Source organism: Gopherus evgoodei, chromosome 17 (assembly GCF_007399415.2).
Source record: "Gopherus evgoodei ecotype Sinaloan lineage chromosome 17, rGopEvg1_v1.p, whole genome shotgun sequence".
Classification (NCBI taxonomy): Eukaryota; Metazoa; Chordata; order Testudines; family Testudinidae; genus Gopherus; species Gopherus evgoodei.
Genome location: NC_044338.1, coordinates 14518376 through 14545560, shown reverse-complemented (window position 1 = coordinate 14545560; position 27185 = coordinate 14518376). Strand labels below are relative to the sequence as shown.

Below are 27185 nucleotides of genomic sequence, written 5' to 3'. Positions count from 1 at the left end.
GTGTGCGCCTCAGGTTGCGCAGCACACAGTGAAAGTGTGTGTTTCATTTAACAAGATGGTCTTATCATTATTGCTGGCTGCAAATAGCATGTTTAATTAAGTCACAGATTTAGCTGTCCGGTTTTCTTTTTTTTTGGTTTTGCACAGTATTACAAAGAAAACTTGAGTACAAAACCCACCTTATAAAATACTCATACATGACCTCACCTGTGCCTTCTCCGCCAACCACTCCGGGCCATCAGAAGAAACATCATAAGCTAAAACAGAAATTTATCTTAAAACTGAAAACACCAGAGAACTCTGCATATTTAGTATATGAAAATCCTCCTGGAATTAAAAATCTAATTTACAGTATCTAAAAATCCAGCCATCCAGTTTTGAGTAACAATGCATCTCGGGTTCTTTTCACCTGGAAATTTGGGGATTTATTTAGCTTTGTTTTTTTAAAAAACACTCCTTGTAATTCAGGTAGAGTTTTAAAAAAAACAACAAACCTTCAGTGACTGAACCAGGCAGATAATGTTGCTGCTCTTCCATCAGTTGGAGACAAGCTTACATTTTGTTCTGGTTTTTTTAGTTACATAACCTGTCATACCAGTTCTGTCAGACAGATTCTCTGAAAGCGATAACTTGGGAATTTTGAGCATGGATGAAAACCAGGAAATCCATCCCTTTTTTATTAAAAACAAAACAAACTTCCTTCTCCCTCCTGCCTCCCAAAAAAACCCTTTAGTTGCACCACTATGTATTCTGCAAGCTGCCCTTGCATTTTATTTCATAGTGTAACAACACTCGTCTTTTACACTTACCATAATGCCTTTCAAAGCACCTGGAGAAATTAAGGGCTTGTCTACACGAGAGAGTAGGATTGCCAACTCTGAGTGAAATTATTCTGGGAGATTCCTCTCCTGCTCCCAGCATGATGTAGTGTCATTTTCTTAAAATATCCTATTAAAATATCCTGGATTGCTTTCAATAGTCACCAGGAGATTGATGCCACTTTCAGGAGACTCTAGGCCAATTCTGTAGGGTTGGCAACCCTGTGAGACAGGTATACCAGTACTAACTTAAGTGATTTAAGACTGATTTAATTAAACAGATACACTTCCCTGCGTAGACATCTTTATTTAAGCAACTCCTAAACCAAAATAACTGTCTGTGAACCAGTTTAATTATACGGGTTTGACACCTGTGTTAAGTTAAACTGTTGCAACTTTCCCATGTAGACAAGGCCTCAGGAGGTGATTTTAATCTAAACAGAAATAAACCACTCTGAAATCAAAATGAGTGTCCGCACAGACTTTTCACTTAGAAAGTGTTAAATCACGCCTCTAGTTAAACTACTGCATGCCTAAGGTTAATTGAGCTTTGCTCTGTTTGTGTCAATTCAATACGGTTATTATCCCTATCTGAAAGATGAATAAATTAGGGTAGAAAGAAGTTGTGACCTTATTCTGATTCACCGCAATATCCTGATAAAATTCCATTTCTCAGCTGGACTCCATAGATTGCGTTTCTCTCTCTGTATAAAAAAGTTCCTCTGACTTTTTATTGCCCAATTTGTGTAGCTGAAGTTGACACCCTTTGCTCTGGCCAGATCAAGTAGCTTTGCAGCCTGTCTATTCCTTGTAGAATACTGCACATCCTAGGGTACGTCTTCACTACCCGCCGTATCGGCGGGTAGCAATCAATTGCTCGGGGATCGATATATTGTGTGTCATCTAGACACGATATATCGATCCCCGAACGCGCTTATATCGATTCCGTAACTCCTCCAACCCAAACAGAGTTGCAGAATCGACAGGGGGAGCCTTGGACTTCGATCCCGCGCTGTGAGGACGGTGAGTTATTTGATCTTAGATACTTCGACTTCAGCTACGTTATTCACGTAGCTGAAGTTGCGTATCTAAGCTCGATTTTCCCCCGTAGTGTAGACCAGCCCTCAGTGGCTGAGGTCCTCTTTGTTTGCATACAGTGTTATAAATGTGATATTTCCGGTAGCATATGCAGTTATAACATGTCCCCCCTGTACAGTCTGTGTCCCTGTTTTACCATCCTGGAGTATCTGTGTTTTACTGTTGCTAAGCATTGTATTAATGAGGAACATCAGCCATCGAACCCCAGATCTTCAGTCTCTGTGGCTGCTCCTCCTCCTTAATTGTATTATCTGTAGCTTCATTTACTAGAGAAGGGCCTGACTCAAAACTCTGGGTTCCCTTGAATTGTGAGGAAGTTCAGATCTGGGTCAGCGCCTTGCTTCTCTCTACTCATTTCCTTTCATACGGTACGTTGATGTCAGTAAGCCCCACTACTCCACATGCATTGTTCCTCTTCCTTCATACTGGCTGGCCCACCCAGTTTCATATCAGCAGCAAGTTCCATTGCCTTGCTGCACATGGATTGCTCCCCGCTCCTCCGCTGTTGGTAGATTGAGTGAATGAAGCAGGTCCCTTTGCCACAGGCTGGGGTTGTGCCTTCCCAGGGTTCTGCTCTTTCCACTTAAAGGAGTTCAGGGGCTACTCCACCCTAGGGGTACACAGTGTCCCAAAGAGATGAGAACATGGGGGCTTGGCTGCACCCTTCCCCTTTCCCCCCCCACCCAATAAGCCTGCTGGGAGAATATGCTGTATCCAAGAAAGAGGTGCTCCAGCAGGGAGCTCAAAGAGGTCTGAAACCTCTTCTTGGGCTGTGTCTAAATGGTGACATTGAATCCTGAATTCTGAGCTCTCTTGCAGTATGTATACATGGCACCACATTGCAGACTAAGTGTGGCGGTGGGGAAGGTTAACTGCAGGCTTCACAAAGCCCTGGCTGGGATGATTTAGTTGGGGATTGGTCCTGCTTTGAGCAGGGGGGCTGGACTAGATACCTGCTGACCCTTCCAACCCTGATATTCTATGAACTGCAATAGAGCACAGCAAAATGTTGCTCTCTAACTGCCCCATGTGAACACTGTTCATGCCAATTGAAAGGTATCTAGTTGGCATTAACATAGTCCTATTTGAAAGAGGACTATATTAAAGCAAACTAGGTATCTTTTTAATTTGCACCAGCATCGTCCATACAGGGCAGCAAAAGTACAATGGTTTGCTGCTCTGTGCAATTCACGCACACCCCAGAGTCTGCAGTGCAGTGTAGGTATATCCTAAAAATAAGAGAGCACTTAATATTGGATTAAAAAAAAAATATGTAGTTTGGCCTATTCAAGTTTTCCAAACATTTGTTCCACATTGTTGACAAATAATATTAAACCACTTCACAGTTGTATGTTTGTTTATTTTATTTTAGCGAAACAAAAAATAATGTGTCCAATTTCCTCTCCAAATTGTTGCGGATCAGCTATAATGTCCTACTACAGAATTCTGTTGGAACAGGAACAAAGTTTTGTTTCACCTTACAAAGGTTTTATGTAAGGTCATTTGAACATCAGGCATTTTTATACTATATGCATGTTCAATCTGAGTGCATTTACAATGAGTTACAATTCTGTGGTAGAATATTGATGATGATGATACTAAGAAATCATTTTCACTTGGAAAAAACAGGGAGATTCTGGGAAGGTAATGTCATGCTGGAAGATTTGGAAGGTATGTAATTAGGCAACAGGCATAGGCACTCTGGGTATGTCTACATCTACAATTTTGCAGCGCTGGTTGTTACAGCTGTATTAGTACAGCTGTATAGGGCCAGCGCTGCAGAGTGGCCACACTTACAGCAACCAGCGCTGCAAGTGGTGTTAGATGTGGCCATACTGCAGCACTGTTGGGCGGCTTCAAGGGGGGTTTGGGGAACGCGAGAGCAAACCGGGGAAGGAGACCAGCTTCGCCGCGGTTTGCTCTCGCGTTCCCCGAACCCCCCTGCAAACCGCAGGGAAGGAGACCTGCTTGCTCGGGGATTCGGGGAACGCGAGAGCAAACCGCAGGGAAGGAGACCTGCTTGCTCGGGGATTCGGGGAACGCGAGAGCAAACCGCAGGGAAGGAGACCAGCTTCGCCGCGGTTTGCTCTCGCGTTCCCCGAACCCCCCTGCAAACTGCAGGGAAGGAGACCTGCTTGCACGAGGGTTCGGGGAACGCGAGAGCAAACCGGGGAAGGAGACCAGCTTCGCCGCGGTTTGCTCTCGCGTTCCCCGAACCCCCCCTGCAAACCGGGGAAGGAGACCTGCTTGATTACCAGACGCTTCCTCAGGTATGCTGGGATACCTGCTTATTCCACGGAGGTCAAGAAAAGCGCTGGTAAGTGTCTACACTTGATTACCAGCGTTGGATCCTCTACACCCGAGACAAAACGGGAGTACGGCCAGCGCTGCAAACAGGGAGTTGCAGCGCTGGTGATGCCCTGCAGATGTGTACACCTCCTAAGTTGCAGCGCTGTAACCCCCTCACCAGCGCTGCAACTTTGTGATGTAGACAAGCCCTAAGACCTAATTTGTTACTGGCTGTGTCATGAAGGAGCTTGTGAATGATGATGGGGAAATTGAAGGGGTTTTGCTTCATTCTTGAAAATCCCTGTCCCCTTTATTAGGCTTATTGATCTCACTGATCCTAGTCTCCAACTGAGGCAAAATTTTCTGTTTCCAGGAGGGCTGCAGGAAGAAAGTGACATTCTTAGCTGTAACATAAGATTAGAACACCCAGTCCCTGGATACAATGTGCATTCATCTCCTATCCTAAAGTAAGACTCCTACTCATGTGAAAGGCAGCTTACAATTTTGACAGCTTAAAATAAAAAGCCTTAAGGGCAGGCAACCACTTGAATGTTCCAAGGGTTTCATTTCCAACAGAGAGATTTCAATTACAGTCATTTTCCTTGACTAAGTACAAAGAGGTAAATGGAACCCCTGTTTCAAATATTAAACTCGCAGACTATATTATTACCGGTTGTACTTTGAAAGTAAAGGATGCAGCCAATCTAAATCAAAGCCCTGATTCCAAATTACTTTTTAAGAGTATGCCGAGGTCTGCACCTAGTAATTCAGCCACTTGGTATTGAAGAGTACATAGTACATCAAATGTGACTTTCATTAGACTGTGTTGCTCTTCTGGTGATCTGGATGCAGTTGGCATCCTTCTTGACAAGCAAGAAGAATTGTATCTTGAAAAGCTGCAGCGCAGCTGTAGCAGAGTAAGAAAGATAGCTGTAGATTAATGTCTTGGTGGTGTATTCAGAGATTTCTCTGCTCCATACGTTTGCTCTGTTATTTGTCTCACCTTTCATAACAATGGTTTGAAAGAGATCGGCTTATTTATGCACAGCATGACACAACCTCTCTTGCCCATCACACTTTTGATCGCAGTGTTGTCTTTCTCCTGGCAGTGCAGAAGCCAGGTTTTCAAGAACTCAGCCACCACATTTGGGACTAGATTTTCAAAAGTGCTCAGCATTATGACACTTATGACCAGATGTTCAAAAGAGTTAGACACTCAATGTGCTGAGCTCATTTGAAAATCTGGCCACTTACTTTGCTATCTCAGTGGGACCTGAGCTCACTTGAGCATCTAATCCCAAATGGTGCTGAGTTGTTTTGAAAATGTAGCCCATAGGACCTGATCGAAAGCCCCCTGAAGTTAGTGGAAGCCTTTCTATTAACCTTTTTGGGATCAGGCTCCTTTACAGTTGTAGGAGGGTGGGAGAAAGGACAGGGAATTAGTTGGCCTGGCTGCTTGTCCTTGAATGACTGAAATTTCCTTGGAAGCTGAGCGTGTCTACTGCTTCATCATCCTCTCTAGGAAATGTTGCCTCTGGAAATTAGGAATTTGCATTCAAAGATAAGTCTCTTGTGTTTGAATGATGCTTAGCAAGGCTGGTTACATGTGGCCACATTTTCTGTTGATTTCCTGTCATTACTTTAGACATAGGTGTTCTGCACAACCAGATGCTGCTTACTTAAATTTTCCTATTAGATGAACAGATAATTTCTTGGGACAGATCTTATTCCCACTGAATATTGGATCAGGCACATAGGATTTAAAGTAGTGCATTATACTATAAAGGTGTCTATTTTAATGCCTGTTTGATTTAGTGCTGAAAATGCTGGCTGGGTATTCACATCAAGTTATTTTCACATTCCCGGATTCTTTTGGGGGCAGAATGCTGCCTGCTGGAAACAGTCACTGTTTGTTTCCACTACTGATCTTTTTCAAATTGGCAAATATAACAAAAAATTATTTCCAGACTGAAATATTTAAAGTTCTGCATCAAATACAGCTAGAACCTGGATTATGTATTCATATTATTGACACTCTGTGGCTGGACGGAAATGATACAATAGAGAGCTCTCTTTTTCTCACTTATGTTGTAAATAAATATATTTGAGGCCTATTGTATGTTTTAGTTGTCGGATATTTTCCCTTGCCTGAACAGCAATACGTAGTGTGTGCGCTTTCTTTTTCAAAGGCATAACTTTCTCAGTGTGCAACTGCAGCTACCAGTACTTCAGAGGAAGGATAACTATCTCTTTCCCTGTTGCTTGTGTGCAAACTCTGGGCCAGAGCCTCAGCTGGTGTAAGTTGGTATAGCTTCCCTGAAATCCAATAGAGCTACACTGATTTACACCACCTGCAGATATATCCACCTGCATCAGGCATGGGAGTAAATATTGTGCCTTGAATTTCATATGGTTTGTTTAATGGCTCTGCGACTAGGCATACAGCGTCATCGCAAAGACTAGGCTTTGCTTCATTCTAGCATTTGGTTATGAGGTTATCGGGTATTTCACTGAATGCAAAGCTTCTTAAAGGACTGTACATGTTTGGTGACACTAGGGTCAGCCTGTGCTGTTGCTGTGATTTTCTCAAGGTTGGCAAGTGGAGCTGTTAATGCTTTACTTTAAACTATTGTTGTTCCCTTTTTCAGAAATTCTGGGCTGAAAGGTTGGCATGTTAACTGCAGAGAGATGGCCAGATTGTGTCTTTGCGGTCTTGTGTGCACAACCAAAGCTAGACGGTACTGAAATGCTCATGGAGAAATATTATTCCTAGGAAATAGCCAATCCATGCAAAATTCTAGGTCAAACATTTAGCAGTGGAACTCTCTCTTCTTAGCTTCACACATGCTCACTTCCGAAATTGACCCTCATCTTTCTGCTGTGGCTACTGGGCAGTTCAGTGAAGTGTAGGCAGAAGTCCCACCCCTCCCATGGAGTACCCTATGGTAATGTGTGCGGAGTACAGTTTGCAGTCTAGTGCATCGAACTGCCCCATTCACAACCTTCACTGGAATATGGAAGCAGAACTCTTACACTTAAAATGGAATGGCACAGAGAATGGGAATGAAGATGCATTGGGTGAGTCAGTTTAGTAGATTAGTTAGTAATGCTCACTCACCTTTAACTATTGGGAAATCTATTGATGATAAATACTAGAGTGCTCAGTATTGTGATTTGTTTATCTATTTACTTCAATTTAATTTTCTCATTTCCCCGTGACGGAACCGCCATGGTATTTAGACCATTTTTAGCCAAACCTGTTTTGGATAAAATCTGTTTAAGTACCAAATAGATCCTGTGAAACCTTGAGAGTTTCCTATTGGCTATAACAGGTTATCCCTAATTCATAAGGAGGTTTTCAAATAGAGGCAGATCTTCAGATGTCCAAGGGATCTGCAGGCTCTGCTGGAGGAGCTAAGGGGAGTTTTAAGGCACCTGTGTTCTCCTTTGAGTCTGGGGGCACTAACTCCCTAGTACAAGTTAGAATAGCTCAGGGGCTGCATTAACTTGTGCTGAATGCCAGCAGTCCCATGGGGCTATTACAGTAATCTGGCATCATCGAGGCACAAGAAGTTGAAGTCCCACAAATTGTTCCCCTTTATGTTGTTCTCATAGAGGATTGGTAGAATAGAAGCTGGTAGGTCTGTGTGCCGCCCCAGGATCCCTCATCTGGTATATTTGTGTAAGGGAGTGGGATGGGGGAGAGAATCTTCCTGCAACTTAAGGACAAAACTGCCCTGAAACAGACTTACTAACAGTCCAGGATCTGCCTACATGCGCATATGTGTTTGTGAACAAAAGGAGAATAGTGTGCTACTGGGGATAACCACTCAGAGGTGAAATGGCAAGAAAAAAATCATCTTACATTTTTCCGATGTAAATTTTTAATTGAATATATTTGCTTCTGTCAAGCAACTTTTACAGTCCAATGCACAAAACATACAATGCAAGACAAAGAAACTTTGCACAATGAACTGAATGTAAGAAGCTAGTTATGCATCCAATTCTGTGAGGATTTTTTATATTTTTGTAATATGTGCAACAAAGATGAATTTAAATGTGTATCCGGAGCATTGTACCCTTCGTGAGGTAGTTAGCATTTGTACAGTACTGCTTTCATAGTTACTTAGGCTTCCTCCAGATTGGAAAGCTCTGGAGAGCTTCATTAGAAAAGGTTGCCTCTTATAGACAAGACAGAGCAGAGAGGAATTTTTAAACATATTGGTAGTCTCAAAGTTCTGTATCTGTAATACTAGCAATATTGCATCAGTGCCTTGTAGCAATGGACTTGCTACACACCTGTGGTGACAAACTGGTAAAGGATAGACTGAGGCTACGTCCAGACTACCCGCCGTATCGGCGGGTTAAAATCGATTGCTCGGGGATCGATATATCGCGTCTCATCTAGACGTGATATATCGATCCCCGAGCATGCTTATATCGATTCCAGAACTCCATCAACCCCAATGGAGTTCCGGAATCGACACGGAGAGCTGCGAACATCGATCCTGCGCGGTGAGGATGGGTGAGTAATCCGATCTTAGATATTCGACTTCAGCTACGTTATTCACGTAGCTGAAGTTGCGTATCTAAGATCGATTTCCCCCCCCCGTAGTGTGGACCAGCCCTGAGTTGTTGTTTGCTGTTTAAATAGCACTCTCTTTAATCCAACAGAGGGAATGTTTACCCACATTGTAAACTTCAGAGCAGCCATGTGGTGTGGAAGATAATTAATACCTATTTTACAAATGGCTGCATTAGAGAAATATAGAGGCCTAGGTCACACGGTAAGTCAGTGGCGGAGCTGAAGTGCTCTGACTCAGTGCTCTCATCGAACTACTAAGTAATACTCCTTTTTCTGCCTCGCATCTTTCTGCAATGAAATTGTTATCAATTTAAGCAGCAGCCCAAATATTAGTTCAGTTAAAGGCATTTGTGAACTGAAACTCCTAACAGTCATTTCTGGATATTGGCCAGAGGCAGGATATTTTTAAAGAAGGGACGGAGTTAACAGTTGTGTGTTCTTTTAAACAAGAGTGGTGTATATGTTTTCTCTGTGTGTCTCTCCAGTGTACCATGCCCTACAAAGACTAAGCCAAGGTGAATTTATGCAACAGCACCCAAGAGAAGTATGTACCAGTTACATTCCCTTGGGCAGTGAACTCATGTAAGACCACCTGCTGTCTGGAAGGAATTGTTATGTGGGAGATAGAGAAGAAACAAACTCTTAAGCGTAGCTACACACATTCAAAAGAATTCCTGTATGCATGAGTCTGCTAGGGACAGAGCTTTTGACTTGTAACCCTGTGGTATATTTAGAGTGTAACCAGTAACATGTACTAGATGGATTAATATTCAGGACACAGTAGATGTCAAGGCTGGGCTGGGGAGATGTCACACTCAATCTGTTGACACAGAATGATTTGCTGTTCTGAAGCTAGACTCCCTGGTTCTGTAGACAATTAAATAAAAAAAAAGCAGCTGGGGGCTTACTCTGATTTCTTTCCCTCCCCCCCCCCCGACTTCATCTGCCTCAGGGCTTGTTCTGCCCTTTAATTATTTAAGAACTGGGTTTTGTTTACAGTTTGTAATAAAACTGATAAAAGATTAACGAGGACCTGGTGTCTTGTTCTTCAGCAAATTAAAGCTTTGGAACACTTACAAAATACAGATATTTGAAAACTGCAAAATAGAAGGGGCAAAAGTAGAGCAGAATAGACAGTCAAGCTATTGGATTTATTAAAAAAAAAAACACCTTTCTGCTGGAGCACAAAAAGGACCTACTCTATCAAACATTCATAAATGCTTTTATTGTGGGGCCTTTTGTATGAAACATAGGGTTGAGTATGTTAAAATTAACGTGTCCTTGCTAAATGGAGGCAACCACATTAGGGATATGTGGGAGGGTGTTGCGAACTGATAGTGAACCTGTATGTGTCTAGGAGTGTGCTGTGGGGATGGTTACCAAATGGAGGAAGTACATGTTATCCTTATTTCACCACCACCACCCCAGCAGCTGTGCCTCTGCCAAAGCCAACGGTTTTGTATACCTAGATATTTTAAAGAAATAACTGATCAGTATCCCTGTACAAGAGCTTGCATTATTTTTTTGTTAATTCAAATCTCTAAAATAGAGCGCCATTCAAACCAGTGAGGCTGCTTTGCGGACCTGGCCGATGGTATTAAGGCCAAGTTTGGAACTCGTCCCTCTGAACAACTAGCTCTTGCCCAGTACCATGAAGCTGTGTTTGAGATCTGTCTGGTGCTGGAGCCTGCTCAGTAAAAGATAGAGGGGGCTGCTGGTAGTGCATTCTCGGGATTTTCTTCAGCTTTGGAATTTACTCTTGTCCCAGATGTGCCAGATTCTCCGAAGCCCATGTTCATGTGCAGAATAACACCTGTAAGGGGGTTAAAGATCCACAAACAGAGGAGAACAAGATTTTATGATGACTTAAGTGACACTGTTTAGAACATTTTTTATTTTTTTTGGGGGGGGGGCTTTCATAAGTTGCAGAAAAAATCACCAAGCTCAAATATTATAACACAAATTTTAGATGTTTAATTGTTTTTTTTATGTGTTGCTTTTTGAGAGATTCCTAGACATCCGGGTAGGTAGTAAAGAAATGAAGTTAATAAATAGTACAATAATCAGCTGTGCTACTCATCTTTTCTAGCAGATAGGCCATATTTTCTGTTTTTGTTTTTTTTTCCTCCAGTGCATCTATTGCAATGCACATCCTTTCATCAGAAATAGGGTGAAATCCTGACCTACAGTTTGAGTAGTGCCAAAGGATGCGATAGAGAGTCCTGTGCGAGCTGTAGGGCAGGATATCTCCATAGTGTTCCAGGGAGCTGCAAACTCCTTTGTCCTGTGCCCGGGCACCAGCTTTTCAAGGGTTATATCTGCAGATAAAGGTGCAAGTCGTGCCCCGATCTGGGTAGACTGTAACAATGGCCAGCAGTATTTGGAGTAGGCTGTGTGTGCTTGTTTTCAAAGGAGCCATATGCTGCATTTATTTTTCCCTTTTCATTTTTCCTTTCAAAGGCAGCGCTATCCAGTTTTGTGGCAGGCCATCCTCAGTTCCACCATAGATGAGAGCTGCTGTGGCTGACTGGCCTTTAGAAACAAGGAGGAGTCTGGTGTCACATTAAAGACTAACAGATTTATTTGGGCATAAGCTTTCGTGGATAAAAGCTCCACTTCTTCAGATGCATGGAGTGAAAATTACAGATTTAGGCATAAATATATATTGGCACATGAAGAGAGAAGGGACCTTACAAGTGGAGCTTCAGTGTTGAAGGCCAATTCAGTCGGAGTGGATGTGGTCCACTCTCAATAACTGAGGAGGAGGTGTCAATACCAAAAGAGGGAAAATTGCTTTTGTAGTGAGCCAGTCGCTCCCAGTCCCTATTTTAGCCCAAATTGATGGTGTTAAGTTTGCAAATGAATTGTAGCTCGGTAGTTTCTCTTTGAAGTCTGTTTTTGAAGTTTTTTAGCTGAAGGATGACTACTTTTAAATCTGTTGTTGAATGTCCAGGGAGATTGAAGTGTTCTCCTACTGACTTTTGTACGTTACCATTCCTGATGTCTGATTTGTGTCCATTATCTTTTTACATAGACACTGTGCTGTTTGGCCGATGTACGTGGTAGAGAAGCATTGCTGGCACATGATGGTAAATATCACATGAGTAGAAGTGCAGGTGAATGAGTCTCTGATGGTGAGGCTGGTGTGGCTGGGTCCTATGATGGTGTTCCTAGAGTGGATATGGGGACAGAGAAGGCAACGGGGTTTGTTACAGGGATTGGTTCCTGGGTTAGTGTTTCTGTGGTGTAGTGTGTAGTTGCTGGTGAGTATTTGAAGTCTGTAAAGTCTGCAGAGTATTTTGAGATCCTTGGAAAAAGACTTTTCATAAGTGCTACACATTATTGTTTAACTATTGAGTGTAGCGCTGTATTGCTAGCGCTCACTCAGGGAGCTACAGAATATCTGCATTGTAGATGAATTACTGCATTATTGGTGTCCTTATCTCCCTAAAGATAAAGGAGTTCAAATGCTCAAGCCTAGTTTATATTTGCATCTAAATTAACTGAAAGCAAATCCTTCAAAGGGTCGGGGCAGATGATGAGGGTTAAACTTTTTACTAATTAAAGAGTCGTATTCCTTTCTGGAAGAGCTGTTAAAGATAAAATGGTAACGAATCAGGTTCAAAGGTTTGCATGTAGATCCTAATCCATTTAGGAGACGGGATAGAATTTCATTGACTGTACTATAAAGTCAGGTCCAATAAGCAATTTGTTCCTCTGTTGGACATACATATATCAATAAAAAAAGGAAAGTAGAGGAAACTAAGAGGGGTGAATCAGTACTTGCTTCTGAATCTCAGTGCTCGTGTCTGGTGTGGAGGCTACTTGTATCACCAGAGGACATTGGAGAGGAAATGCTCAACACCATGTAGCACATCACTTTTCATTCTTGTGATTCCCCCTTTATTAGATGGCATTAAATTATTAATTTTCTGGCCGTTTTTAACTTATATTAACGTTAAAATTACACTGCAAGGCAAATACATTATCATTGGACACTAGTGATAGTTTTGCTTCCCTGTTTTAAAACAAATACTATTACTATTTTTGTTGTGTTATAGTGCCTTTTTTTCTTTTCTCCCATTGCTGACTTCTCTTGTGTCTCTGATTCGTGCAGAAGACTGAAAAACTGGGCTGAATTCAGACTGATTGCTTGTATTTGAGCAGGTCTGACCTCCAGTCCAGTTGAGGGCAGTATTGTACACCTATTTTGTGGGAGAATAAACACACATACACATTGTATTACTATATAGCTTGATATAGATAGCATTTATAGCTTCCAGTGTTTTACATATTACAAGTGTTAAACAGATCAATACATACTATTGCAATTTCCTTGTTGAGTCTGACATCATTTTTCAATATTGGTATCCATATGTCCAGCGTTCTTCAGACTTCACCGGTTGTTAAGACTACTGTCAATCACAGAGAATATGTTATCTCCTTTAAAAATTTAGAATTGCTTCCATCTGGCCCTTGAGACTTGGCGGCTTGCACAGTTAGCAATAGCAGATTTTCCCTGAGCAGTGGTGCAGAGGACTCCATTTATGGATAAAAAGCTTAAAATCCTGAAATCAGAAAACCTGGAAAAATGTAACAATTGTGACTCTGCCAGGGAGACATTCCCTGTTGGACTAAAAGTCTTATGACAAGTTGAAAAAAAGAGATTTGGAATTGTAATTCAATTCTCTTGTCAGTCCAGGAGACTTAAAGCTGAAATCGTGTTAGAATACATTAACAGTTCATGGACAGGGACAGAGATTCGGCTGCCTTTTAAAGACAATTTTGTGCTAGTTTCCAAACTGTCTGTCTTAAAGGTTTTTTTACATCTGTAAATAAAAATTCACTTGCATTGCTTAACATAAGTGGCAGGAAGTTGATCATGCAGTGACTCCGGAAGAATTCATTTCCTTGTGTGCCAGTGGATGTATCTCATAAAATAGATGTATTGCATGGGAATGGTTTGACCTTTTGGAAATTAGAATGGGAAAGTCAGAGCAGAAAGGAGTTGTGGCTAGCAACACTGCAGAGAGGAGCACTGGCACTGATACGTTCCTTACCCTGAGAATCTCCACCTTTTTAATCAAAGAGGGTGACGGTATTTGGGTGGCTCCATAGACTTTACAATCTTCATTTCTTTAGACTGTTGGTTCAGCATGTGGTCAGAAGGTGAGTTAGAATAAATGAAGTGTGTTCCCATTGCAGGGTTGTTTTTCTTTAAATCCCATGCTCATCTTGCCACAGATGTTTGAGGCCGCAATCTAACATGACAGTGTCCAAAATATTACTAAACTTTAAACGTGAGTTGTGTGGGTTTGTGAAGTGCATACCTTGTTGAAAAGGCATGTAGTAAAATAATAGAAGTGGAATATTAGAACTCTGATGTCAAGCACTGTGGCATATCGGAAGGATTTTCGATACGTGTGGGGTGCTAGCCTAGAGGCTGATAAATTTACAAGAAATAGTAAAGAATTGGAAAGCATGCCTTATGGTGAAAGACTAAGGGAGCTCAATCTGTTTAGCTTATCAAAGAGAAGGTGAAAGGGTAACTTGATCACAATTCATACCTACCTTCAAGGAGGATAGAAATTTTGGTGGTCAGTCTAGCAGACAATGATCCAGTATCTAGAAGCTGAAGATAGACAAATTTGGACTCAAAATTTTTAACAGTGAGGATAGTTAACCATTGGAACAATTTACCAAGGGCTGTGATAGATTCTTCATCGCAACCAATTTTACAAGTTCTTCCCCACCCCGTCCCTGGGTTTAACAACTGGACCATACTGAAACACCTTCCCTTCCTCCCTCTGAACATCCTTAGCAACACCAGCCTATTATATTTGTGTAAACTGGTTCACAAACCACCCTTAGATCAGTAGTGACTGTACAAAGAATTGAGTTTGCATACCTGCTAAATGCAGCATATGCTTGTAGTTGTCATTTTCACATGTCTCATCTCTTTTTAGTTCTAAAAATCATAAACAGTCCATATAGTTGCACACATTTCCCGCCAAATATGAACGGTCCTTGTATAGAATGTGTTCAGTGATCAGAACTTAATTGGGAAGAATCCCTACAGAGCTGCAAAATGTTTTTTGTAGTGGCTGTGATCAAAATATCTGAGGGATTGTGTGCGTGTGTTTGTGTTCTGTAATATTTGTTGATTTAAACATTATGAAAAACAGATTTTGTTTTTGTATCTTTCTGATTTCAATATACAATCTAACGTGTTTTCATTTCATCAATATGTCGGTGAATGGTGTTGAAAAATATGAGCAAATCAGGGGGCTCCTGCTTGTAAGTAACCTGATTCACGCAGCCAACACCAGCAAAAGTCCACATGGCTACCCCTGGCCATTTTGACAGGAGCCCACGTTGCTTTATGTAGCAAACGCTATCAAGAATGGATGACAGGATATCAACCTGTGCGTTTCGTGAGGATGTCGCCAAATATTTTTTTTCTACTGTGTGATAAATGGCGAATTCTCTACCACTCTGAGTCTTCATTTAACTTGTTCAAGGCTTAGCTGGAGTAGGAATTGTGGACCAAAGGACAGATTTACAAAGGTACTTAAAGATGCAGATGAGCACCTAGTGAGATTTACAAAATCACCCAAACTGATTAGTAACCTAACTCCTTTTAACATCAATGGGAATTAGATAGCTAACGTCCTTTAGGCACTGTTGTAAATCTCACTAGGCCCTATCTGCAGGTTTGGGCACCCAAAAACCTTTGTAAATCTGGCCCCAGATCCTAAAATGATGTAAATCAGTGTAGCTTTATTGACAGGTTTCAGAGTAGCAGCAGTGTTAGTCTGTATCCGCAAAAAGAACAGGAGTACTTGTGGCATCTAAGCCCATGTCCAGACTAACCCGTGGCATCGGCGGGTTAAAATCGATTGCTCGGGGATCGATATATCGCGTCTAGTCTGGACGCGATGTATCGATCCCCGAGCGCACTTACATCGATTCCAGAACTCCATCAACCCGAACGGAATTCCGGAATCGACACGGAGAGCCGCGGACATCGATGCCGCGCCGTCCAGACGGCTGAGTACCTCGATTTTAGAAATTCAACTTCAGCTACGTTATTCCCGTAGCTGAAGTTGCGTATCTAAAATCGATTTTAATACCTAGTCTGGACGTGGCCTTAGAGACTAACAAATTTATTTCAGCATGAGCTTTCGTGAGCTACAGCCCACTTCTTCGGATGCACAGAATGGAACACACAGACAGGAGATATTTATACATACAGAGAACATGAAAAGGTGGAAGTATGCACACCAACAGGAAGAGTCTAGTCAATTGAGATGAGCTATCATCATCAGGAGAAAAAAACCTTAAGTGATGATTAAGATGACCCATAGAAGGTGTGAGGAGAACTTAACATAAGGAAATAGATTCAATTAGTGTAATGACGCAACCATTCCCAGTCTCTGTTTAAGCCTAACTTAATTGTATCTAATTTGCATATTAATTCAAGTTCAGCAGTCTCTCTTTGGAGTCTTTTTTTGAAGTTTTTTTTGTTGCAAAATTGCCACGTTCATGTCTGTCACTGAGTGGTTAGAGAGGTTGAAGTGTTTTCCCACTGGTTTTTTAGTGTTATGATTCCTGATGTCAGATTTGTGTCCATTTATTCTTTTGCATAGAGACTGTAGCTTTATTGATGTCCGAGTGGGTGCATATGTAATTTACCTCTACTGTAAAGCACTTTACACGACCGAAGTGGTGTAAAATGGCCTTTATGTAAATGAAAATCGGGTCCTTAGCTTTCACATATGATGCTGAGAGATGCTTTGGATTAACAGCCCAATTATTTAACTTTGTAGTTTAAGGAACTCTGTTTTCTGTGACTATCTGAGAGTAGGGGAAAAACACTGAGATGTTAGGAATTTTGGGGAGTTTTTTTTTCTCCTTTCAGTTCAGAAAGCCAATGATAGTTTTAAACTTAAAAATAAAAAAACCTCTCTCAGACAATATCTACACACTCGCTGTAGTGGCTTTATTTTTATACCAGATCCAAATGCTGGTGTGAAGTAACAGGATTTAGCTCAGGAAAGATCAAAACTGGGAATGTCAGGAAATGTAGCAGCATGAAGGTAGAAACATAAGCATCTTCAGAGACCAGCCAAACTCCTTCACAAGCTATTTCTTTAAAGTGGTTTTTCAGATATTATGGCTGGGCCATTCTCTGCCATCTCTGTCTGGCATGATCCAGTATTATACTTACTTTTCCAATTAGGTTGTAAGCATTCCAAATGAGTGATGCACTGGGTCATATTCGTCAGTGACTTAAACAATGGAGTAAGTGTCCTGAAGAACAAGTGTCAATGGTGAAATCATGTAATATGCATTAATGTAGCATTCAGTAGCTTTGCCAAATAAATGCAACTTCCATCTCCTGCTCCCCTAATAGAATGTGCAGCAGGAACAGCAACTAGACTGCCCTTTCTGGATCCTTGCGTGCGAGGTTGACTCACTGTGCACAATAACTGGGGGCCTGATCCAACTTCCATTGAAGACAGCAATGTTTTCCACTGACTTCAGTGGTAGCTGAATCAAGCCTGCAGTGTCAGAATGGAAGTTTATAGTGCACAGCCGTTCACAGGACCGGCGCTAGGGGTTTGAGTGCCCTAGGCGGATGGCAATTTTTCCGCCCTGCGCGGTGGTTCCACGGCTCCGGTGGAGCTGCCGCAGTGGTGCTTGTGGAGGGTCCGCTGGTCCGTGGCTCTGGTGGAGCCGCCGCAGTGGTGCTTGCGGGAGATCCACTGGAGCCGTGCGAGGAGCCGACCCTCTGCAGGCACCACTGCGACAGTTCCACCGGAGCCGCGGACCAGCGGACCCTACGCAGGCACCACTGCGACAGCTCCACCGGAGCCTCCTGCCGCCCCCTCCGGCAAAGCGGCGCCCCCCAATTATTCTGGCTCCCTAGGCGATTGCCTAGGCTGCCTAAATGGTAGTGCTGGCCCTGGCCATTCACATCTATTTTTAACACATTTAAGTCACCACCATCTGAATCTTTCCTGAATTTTCCCTGAGACTTCCATGTATCTTGCACCACTTACACCAAATATGAATTTGACCAGTGGTTGGTTTGTCATTGTGCCCTCATTGAACCCTAACATACACAATTTTAGCATAATATAAATGGAAACAATTGGAAAGCCGCAGAATAATGTTTAGAGTCTTAGAATCTTTATTAAGGAGAAATAATAATGCCTTATATGGGAGGCCCAGAATTTCATCCAGGATCTTTAATCTTCTGCTCTAACACAATTTGCATGTCTAGAGAGGCAAACTGTCCTGTCCAAAGAATGTAGTGGATTCCCCACCACCGCAGACATTTTAGCAGACATGCTAATAGCTAGCCTAAAGCACAAGACCACTTCTCTTGGGAGAATTGAGAGCATTGTGAAAAACATTCCCACAGCTGAGCCCTGTCATTAGGATTTGACCTGGGGAGTTTGGTTAATTACAGGTGGGGTGAAAGTGGTTTAAGGTGAGGCTGACCAGGTTTCCCTGGTGTGAGTTTGGTGAGTGGATTTCAATATTGGAAAATGGCATTAAATTAAATGGAGATCAGCCTGGTATTCTGAGAACTGAATGTCAGCTCTGATAAATCAGAGGCCCCATCTTTCCCAGGGGATCTTTGCAATTCAACTGAAAACTTTTTTTTTTTTAAACAATCTCAGAGGATAAATGTTACTCTACAATATTGCTGTGCTACTTTTTGTTCTCAGAGCGTGTTGAGACTCCCAGCACAAAAGCTGATTGACAATACTGCTTCCGGTTCTATGTAAAGAAGAAGTGACCTTAAACACTGTGGCTGTGGTTATTTTTTGACTGTAAGGAAATATTTTTTTTAATATTGACCTAACGCTTTTGGTGACCTGACTTTGTTTTCATATACGTTTTCAGAGGGCTTAACCCCTTCCTGCCCTGAGGTAGGATCAAATTAGCTTTTAAAGCAGCTCATCATTATTTTTTTAAATAGCAGCACCAAGAGAGGTGACCTTGGGAGGCCGCCTGTAGAAAAGAGGTCTCTCTTCCCATGAGCTTCCAGTTATTAGCTTTATTTTTGGAGTCTCCTTGCATGAGTTGTTTGAGTGTCTCAGATGGCTGCATAAATGTGTGATGATACAATGATTATGCTTTGCAGATTGGTTAGATGTTTTGTGTGAATGCGCAGTAGATTGGCTGAGTTTGCTCAATGCACCAATCGTTTACTAAGCAGTACTCATCAGACCCCAGAAAATGACTATTCTCAGTCCCTGTATGGTAAATCCCATCTGAGAAAGATGACAGCCTGATGCAGTAATTGCAGAAGCTCAGGGCTGCTTTGAAAGGAAGGAGAGAACCTGAAAGCTGCTATCTTGAAACAAAATCCTCTTTGGTCTTTATCCCAGAGTGGTAAAGAAAGGATGATATGATTGTTGCTGCATGGGACAGATAGGCATAAAAGCTGTTCTTGCCCTGTTTGTACTGGTCCTGCTCCTCAGACTGTTGTGAATACCTAGTGCTGGGCCAGTGAGAGAGCAGAGATGAAAAATAAAAGGAGTGAAGTGACTCATAAAGTAATGTAGTTCGCGTGCATACAGTGTGATAAACTAAGTAATCTCTTTATTCAGAATGAAACACAAATAAGGGAATGGTCTGGATCAGAGGAAACAGTAGTGAAATAAGAGTTTTCACCTCCAAGCCATGTGTTGAAATCCAGCTCATGTTGGTAGTGAAATAATGTTGATCCTTTGAGATGGCGGTTCAGTTGGGTATGTTTCTAATCTGTTTCTAATGCATTAATTGTCATGGTATTTGAGCTCCTGAATTAGTGGTCTTTGGCCAGTTACTAGGGAGCTGGCAAAAACTATCACAACTGGTGCTAGTCCGACTTTATGGAGAAAAAGCCAAAACTATCCTCCTGCCATTAGAAAAAGGTCCCTGAAGCACACTGGTGGGGTGATACTCTCTAGGGGATGCATCGGCTCCTGCTGCCCATTCTCTGAATAGTACAGAAGAGGGATTCACAATGTGCGAAGTGACAAAAACTCCTATGGCACCTTATAGACTAACAGAAGTATTGGAGCATAAGCTTTTGTTGATGAATACCCACTTCGTCAGAAGCATGTCTGACATGACATGCTTTTTAAAGATCCAGACTAGTACAGCTACCCCTCTGATACTTGTCACAATGCGCGGTTGTTGGTCTGACGCTTCTCCTGAGTGCTATGATTTAAACAAAGCAATGAAAGAGTAAATCCAAAGTTGCAATTTTGTGGCTATGAAAGTTTTTGCTGTCAGCATGGCTAGAGATGAGGTAGTCCTTTTTGTTTCTTTCTTTTAGTTACTGTGAGTTTTATGGTTTTGGATGTTGGGTAAAGAAGTCATCTGGTTTTGGCACAAGATGATGATGCATTGTATATTAAAATCTTTGTTTCCAATCAGGATGGAGGATTAACCCTTATTATCAGCAGCAGGTTAATCATCCTGGCCTTGATGTTAATTGGTGGAAGTGGTATTATACTGTGCATGAAACATCTGCTCTGATCTGCTTCACTCACATATTTCTCACCGTTAAAATTCAACATTATTCAGAATTTGAAGTGAAACAATTCAGTGGGTAAAACAGCCCTGTTATAAATAGAACATAGGAATTACTAGATCGAACGAGATTCAAGGTCTGTCTAGTCCAATGGCCTGTCTCAGATAGTGACCAGTGCCAGATGCTTCCGAGGGAGGTGTAAGAACCTCATAGAACCAGATGTGAGATAATCTGCCTCCACATAGGCTTATCCTTGTCTCTAATAGTTAGAGATTGGCTGAAACCCTGAACCCAATATGGTGTCTAATGGGTGCAGTTCACTGAATTCAGTTTGGATTAATCCCAAAATTGACCCAGTAGACTTGATTATGTTCTGTGTAAATCAGGAGTGACTTTACTGAAACATCAGAATTATATCACTGTAAAACTGGCGTGAGATCACACTCAGGCCTAATATGTTGTTTTGCTCTGAAAAGGAAATATTAAGATATTGCTCATCCCAGCACTTCAGTGCATGTGCTTTATATGCATTTAGAGCAGGGGTGGGCAAACGTTCTGGCCCGAGGGCCACATCTGGGTATGGAAATTGTATGGTGAGCCATGAATGCTCATGAAATTGGGGGCTGGGGTGTGAGAGGGGGTGAGGGCTCTTGCTGGGGGAGCAGGCTTTGGAGTGGAGCCAGAAATGAGTTCAGGATGTGGGAGGGGGCTCCAGGCTGAGGCAGAGGTGAAGGTTATGGGATGGGGCTGGGGATGAGGGGTTGGGAGTGCAGGATGGGGATGAGCATTGGGGCAGGGGATTGGGGCATGGCAGGGAGGCAGGCTCCGGGCAGTGTTTACCTCAAGGAGCTCCCAGAAACAATGGTATGTCCCCCACTTCGGTTCCTATGTGGAGGCGTGACCAGGTGGCTATGCGCGCTGCCCCGTCTGCAGGTGCGCCTCTGCATCTCCCATTGGCTGTGGTTCCTGGCCAGTGGGATCTGCAGGGGGTGGCACTTGGGGCAGGGGCAGTGTGTGGAGCCCACAGCTTTCCCTACGTAGAGGAGCCGGAGGGGGCACATGCCGCTGCTTCTGGGAGCTGCACAAATCCGTGGCATGCGCAGAGCCGGGCAAGCCCCCCACCCCACTCCCCAGCGGGAGCTCGAGGGCTAGATTAAAATGTTTGAAGGGCCCGGTGCGGCCCTGGGGCCATAGTTTGCCCACCCCTGATTTAGAGGATCATTTGAAAGCCTTGGTTATGATAGTCAGCCATGGAGATTCTGTATAACATCTCTTTAAAAGGATATATGTTCTGATTGTCTCAACAGGGTTAAACTACATGTCTAAATGTGGTTGTGAAAAGAGGCTGCAGTCACAGAAACATTCCTATTCCTTTCATTTATCTGAATGCATCAACTGTAATTTCTTGTATGCAACTTGTGTGGTCCCCTGGTTTTTTAAACAAACGGGGGCTGTCACTGCCAGCTCCTAATCTCGCCTCTAGTGCAGTAATTAAATGCTAGCAGTTAGAGGTTTAGGAAAATACAGGAATAACTGGTTCCAAAGATATCATATTTTGGAGGATATGTTTTGATTAGTTGGTATGATTTGTTTACAGCACTCTCTGGAAAACTAGAGCATTTTGGGAGGATCAGAGTAGGTAATGACTATATTCTCATGGGGTCAGAAAAACATGTAATATGAAACAGACTACACTGTCTCTCATTTACTTGTATACCAGTACGTATATTTCCCTTGTCTCTTTCTCTCTCAGCCCCTTAAAAATGTTTGATCTGAGTCAGCGTAGGGTTTTTTCTTTCTTCTTCTTTGTTCAATGTTTAAGCCCTGTAAAAATCCATTAGAAAAGATGCATTGTTTGATAGTCCCTGATAGCATCAGCTGGCGGTATATCTTTCATGTCACACAGTGGCTTCCATTACTCCCCAGTGGCTGAGTGCTTGGATTGTTCCCATCATTTTGGTGGCTTCTGACCCACAATATCCCTAAACTGGCCCTGGAGCTTCAATAAGCTCTCTGTTGTTGGAATTCCAAATATTGGTATACCTGTCAGAACCTGGCACTATGTCAGGGCTGTGGGCATCCTTTAGATTAATCATCGATAGATCCCATGCCTTTTACTCTTGAGAGGAAACAAGCACTTTTTTGTTTAAGTTAACTAATGTTTGGCAAAGAAATATAGCAGTAATTATACACCCAGCCTGCCCCCTCTTCCCTGCCAGCTTTATAAAAGCAACTAGTGCTGGAACTGAAATAAATGTCATGAATGAATAATAATTTCTTTCATTTACACCATAATTAAACTTGTTGAATACAGACTTAATGCTTTACTGCGCACTGTTTCATGTGACTGGTGGATATGGGCTTTTGGTTGAATTTAAGAACGAGAGAAAAAAGAAATTAAATATGTACTGTGACTAAGGGAGAACTTTGTTACAGACACTTAACTTTTTCTTAGCTTTTATTTATTTGTTTTATATATTTATTTAAGGACAAAATTTTCAGACTCAAATGCTTAAAGTTAGATGCCTGGGTCCTTACCTAAGCACTGGATGGCCTGATTTTCAGCTGTGCTACATACTGTGCATATTGTGCTGATCTCACAATTCATGTCTATTGCAGCGCTGAAAATCGAAAAACTTACTGATGTTCCTACAGAGGGATTTAGGTGCATGACCTTAGGCACTTCAATTTGAAACACATTGTTTTTATTTTTTTCTCATTATCATTCTTTATGTTCTTGCTTATCATTGGTGTCTTGTGGTATAACTGGGATTAGGTTTTCAGTTATGCATCCTTCCTTGCATTAAACTGTTGGGGGTAAATATAGGCAGTAGTCAGAGGGGTTGTCTTACTGGGCGAAACATTCCATTGGAAATGGCAATACTCTTTTGAACCATAGGTACTGATCCTAGCAAGGCTGATGAAGCCTTCGCTCCTTCCAAACAATATACATTTGGATTATTTTTAGATAGCAAATAGAAAGACATGGTCCCTGTCCTGGTGAATTTACAATCTGCTATGTATTAGGTGAAGAGGGGTGAACGGGAAGTGGGATAAGGGAGGGTAGCATGAAGGTTAGAAGAATAATATGGCATAGTCACTCAGGTTATAGTGACCAGGCATCCTGTTTTTTAAAGGGAAGTCACCTATTTAAGCCTTCCTGCAGGTGTCCCGACTTTTTCTTAAAAACATGCAAATTGTCCCATATTTTCTGTCTCCTCCCACCTCCTCCCTCCCAATCAGTACTGGTGGATCCTGCTGCTGGCTGAATCTCTGCTTGCCAGCTGCCCTCCCTCCAACAGTGAGTGGGGGGGATCCAGCAGCCAAGGATGAGAGTGAATGTGCAAGGCTGATGGCAGGGTGAAGCTGCAGCATGCAGGGCCTGGTGCTCCCCTGCTGGTGTGTCAGCACAGCCCCCACTGTGTGCCACCCTTGGCCAGCAGGGCTCTGCCCCCAGTCCTGTTTCTAGACAGCACCGGCTGCACAATGTGAGCTGGAGTGGCCAGTGTCCATCCGTCCTGCTTTTCCCCTTTGCCCCCCACAGCTTCTCCGTATCTTCTCCCCTTCTTCCCCCAACCGGGAACATCTCGCTCCCAGTGCTGTGTGGAGAACCAACCGCTGGTTGGAGGGCTGAGCTCACCAACAACCTGGCTGACAGGCTCCTTCCTTCTGCCTCTGGCTGGGCTGGCAGCCCGGGAAAGCCCACGTTCCTCCGGCCCCAGGCACTTGCCAGGAGGAGCCGAGCCCTATCTGTGCCAAAACCCTGTGCAGCACTGGTATGGGGAAGCCACTAAGCTCTGGACTTGGGGAGGAATCAATTTCCAACCTGTTCCCACCCCAGATGCAGTATTTCTTTTTAACTGGGGCTCAGACAACTTGATGTTAGTTTGAACATTTGTAGTGCATAGTTCTGATTGCTGTTGAACTCACTTGAATATGAGTAATTTTACCAAATATCCCATATAATAGATGGTCATCCTAACTCAGGTTAGGTCAGGCTGATGGTTCATTTGGAAGTCTCTTCCCTCCCTCCCACACTTGTTTTAAAGTGCTATGTATTTTGTTTTGTGCTCTTACCTTAGAGAGAGAGAGATTCATAGATTCTAAGGCCTGAAGGAACCACTGTGATCAGATAGTATGACTTCTTAGGGCATGTATTTTAAGGGGGGGCAGGGGGAGTCTAATCTTGATTTTGAAAATGTCAATGATGGAGAATCCATCACAAACCGTTCCATGTAAGTTCCACTGGTTAATTGCTCTCACTGTGAAATTATTAAATATTTGTTCCCCATATGGGTACTTATAGACTGTGATCAAGTCAGTCCTTAACTTAACTATTTAAGCTAAATAGATTAAGCTCCTGGAGTCTGTTACAACAAAACATGTTTTCTAATCATTCAATAACCTTTAATGACCTGGCAGAGTCCCTGTTTGCTTTCTATGGACATTTGAGATGCAAGTTCTCTCTGGGTTTTGTTCACACCTCCTTGTTAAAATTATTCCCAGTCCCGCATGATGTGGGCTAGTTGTTACCTGCTGTACTTGTCTCCAGAGGTGGCTGCATTTTACTTAGTCTACCAAGTGACTCCCTGATGTCTAAACTGTTGCTTGCCAAATACTTTGAGATACTTGGAGAGAAGGCAGAAGTTTTGTCATTCATTTAAGTGATGCCAAGATTTTCCCAAGAATATTTATGTAAAATAACTACTTATTTAGGGGATGAAACCCAAGGAATCCATTTGCTAGCTGCTCCCCAATATCTTTCAGGCAGACCCCATGTGTAGAGGGTTGGTCATGATGAACAGCTATGGGTTATGTCTGAAAAGTGGGTGTGGTAGTGGAAGAGAGGAGATAGTGAAAAATCATTTCACAGGCCCACCCAGGGTGGCTGTACTCTTAGCAGTGCTAAAAGCATGGTCCTTGAAGAGCAATAGGTGTTGCATGTGAACGCAATGACATTTTCAGCCATTGTGCTTGCCAAGTCACTGTTTTAACCCCTCCAGATGTAATTAGATGTGTATGTTGCAGACATTTGTAGGTAGGTGAACACAGCTAACTGAGATTTCATTAACAGGATCCTCCCAGCAGTCAGAATGTTGTGTAGGAGAAATTGTAATTCATTTAGGGAAATGACTGGTAGGTTATGCGTGTAGATCTGAGTCATGAGGCAGCCATTAACCAAAGGATCAGAGTCGCATAACTCTCTTGAGAATCTTTCCAGAACATTCTTCTTAGAAGCTAGAAGATGTATTTTAATTGTCAGAAGCCCAAAGATTTTTTTCTTTTATGTTCTCGTGGGGCTGACATCGACAAATGTGTGTTAGTAACTTCATTTTCTATTTTAGCAGAGGAATGAGAAGCACTCTGGGTGTTTTGTTTATAGCTGTGCTATGTGCAGACTGCATATCTGGAGATGAAGGTGACAGCTTGAGATTTGTGAGCCTAATTGACATACAAAAAAAGGTCCTCTCGGAAATGAGTTATTTGCAATTATCTATAAATTTGGCTGTATTTCACGAAGACAGTTATATCTGCTTGTTGACTTAATTACAATAATTTTTTTAAGACAAAGATTTTTAAAAGTTATTAAAATGTCTTGAGTCTATGATTCCATAATTACAACTGTGGCACTAGTTGATAGCTTTTAAAAATAGGTGGGAGTTTTTAATTAAAATTGTGACATCCATTCTGTACAGATGTGCTATGTATCACCTTGGGTAATGGAAGTTAGTTGCTGTAAACTAATACAAACTGTACCATGCTAGAAGGTTATCGCAATTAAGGCCCAGAGAGATCCATGCTAAAATATTCCTTAATTACCAGTCTAGAAGACAAGAGGAAAATATGTGAAGCAACTAATCATCCACATCTGAACTGATCTTTGAGGGCAAAGACCTGTTTCTCACTTTTCCCATGATTGGGTCAGAGAGAGAACAAATGAATGTGAAGAGTCAAATACTCACATGTGGCTTCCACTGATGTCAAGGACACTCAAACATCAGAGGGTAGAATTTGGCTTAATTGTCTAATTCTTCATTGACCATTCCAAATCACCCTAATTGACACCAGACTGCAATAGTCCCAAGGGGTTGAAAACCTAGCTAAAGACTGACACAGTTCAGATTGGCCGAGCCACACCTTTTGTCCTGCTATGCCAATCGTGGGAATAGGGGGGATGTGTTTTAAGAGCCCATATGTCAGCTCTTTGCCAATGGAGGGTCACCAGAAGGAGATTTCCCAGGCTGTCTAAACAGGATTTAGGGCCAGATTGTGCCGGTGATGTGGAATAAACAGGCACATGACACTCAAGAATCTGTGTTTAGCAGTTTGATGATGCATGCCATAAAACTGATTCAAAGATTCAGTGTATGAATTTTATAATGGTTAGCAAGGTAGTGCTTGTATATTATATGTCTCAGCAGATAATACACATGGTCTCCATCTTAATTTGGTTTGATCTCTATTACCAAGATGCACTAGGCAAAAATAAACTGCTCCATCCTTATAATGCATGAAATATATTAGAAGAACTTTATATGTCCTTATCTTAATCTATCACCATTAATTGCATTAGAATTTGTTTCCTCCTATTCCTGAATTTAATCTATTGCACTGATTAAAGAGGGATGGCCAGAATTTTCTCTTCTGCTGGGAGAGTGTCTTAATTAAAGCAAGAAATCACCTTAAGAGGCAGTGTGGATGTTGGTGCTACGTTTACCTCAAATTATTTCTGTACTTTTTATCCTATTTTGCACAAATAACTGCACACCATGGATTGTCTTTTTTGAAGATTTGTAGGATGAATGATTAGAGGAATGTACTGTAACAAGTTCTGTTTTCACATAGATTTTAATAA

The 27185-nt window shown here is 42.2% G+C and overlaps 1 protein-coding gene across 6 annotated transcripts in view; it reads left to right on the top strand.

Annotated features, from left to right (window-relative positions):
- The window catches only part of AUTS2 (activator of transcription and developmental regulator AUTS2), a 952757-nt gene that overhangs the window by 323579 nt on the left and 601993 nt on the right, over nt 1–27185 (top strand). The gene's annotated exons all lie outside the window — the stretch shown is intronic.